At 57.1% G+C, this 315-nt stretch overlaps 1 protein-coding gene across 1 annotated transcript in view; it reads left to right on the forward strand.

Annotated features, from left to right (window-relative positions):
• The window catches only part of LOC119586364, a gene marked incomplete in the record, with an annotated part of 60,439 nt that extends 60,373 nt beyond the window's left edge, over window positions 1-66 (forward strand). Inside the window, 1 exon segment of the mRNA XM_037935076.1 lies at window positions 1-66.
• Window positions 67-315: the final 249 nt, after the last annotated feature.

Consider the following 315-nt stretch of genomic DNA (forward strand, 5'->3'; position numbering starts at 1 on the left):
GAACGCCCACTTGCTCCCTGGAATCAACGATGAACCCTGGAACCGTCTCTCCCCTCGAGTCATCCGACCCTCCATGTTCTCCCCTGGAATCAACGAAGGCTGGGGATTCAACTGTTGAATCTACGGCGCCCACACCGCCCATCCTCTCACCGCCCCCACCCGCGACCTCCACTTTAGAATCAGCTATTCCCGAATTAGATGTGGAGCTTGCACCTACCGAAACCGCGGCCCTTGAACCAGCGGAGACAACGCCCCCTGGCCTTGAACCGAACATTCGTAGAACCTCTAACGTAGAACCGACAGCGCCAACACTTT

This window comes from Penaeus monodon, chromosome 21 (assembly GCF_015228065.2).
Source record: "Penaeus monodon isolate SGIC_2016 chromosome 21, NSTDA_Pmon_1, whole genome shotgun sequence".
Taxonomy (NCBI): domain Eukaryota; kingdom Metazoa; phylum Arthropoda; class Malacostraca; order Decapoda; family Penaeidae; genus Penaeus; species Penaeus monodon.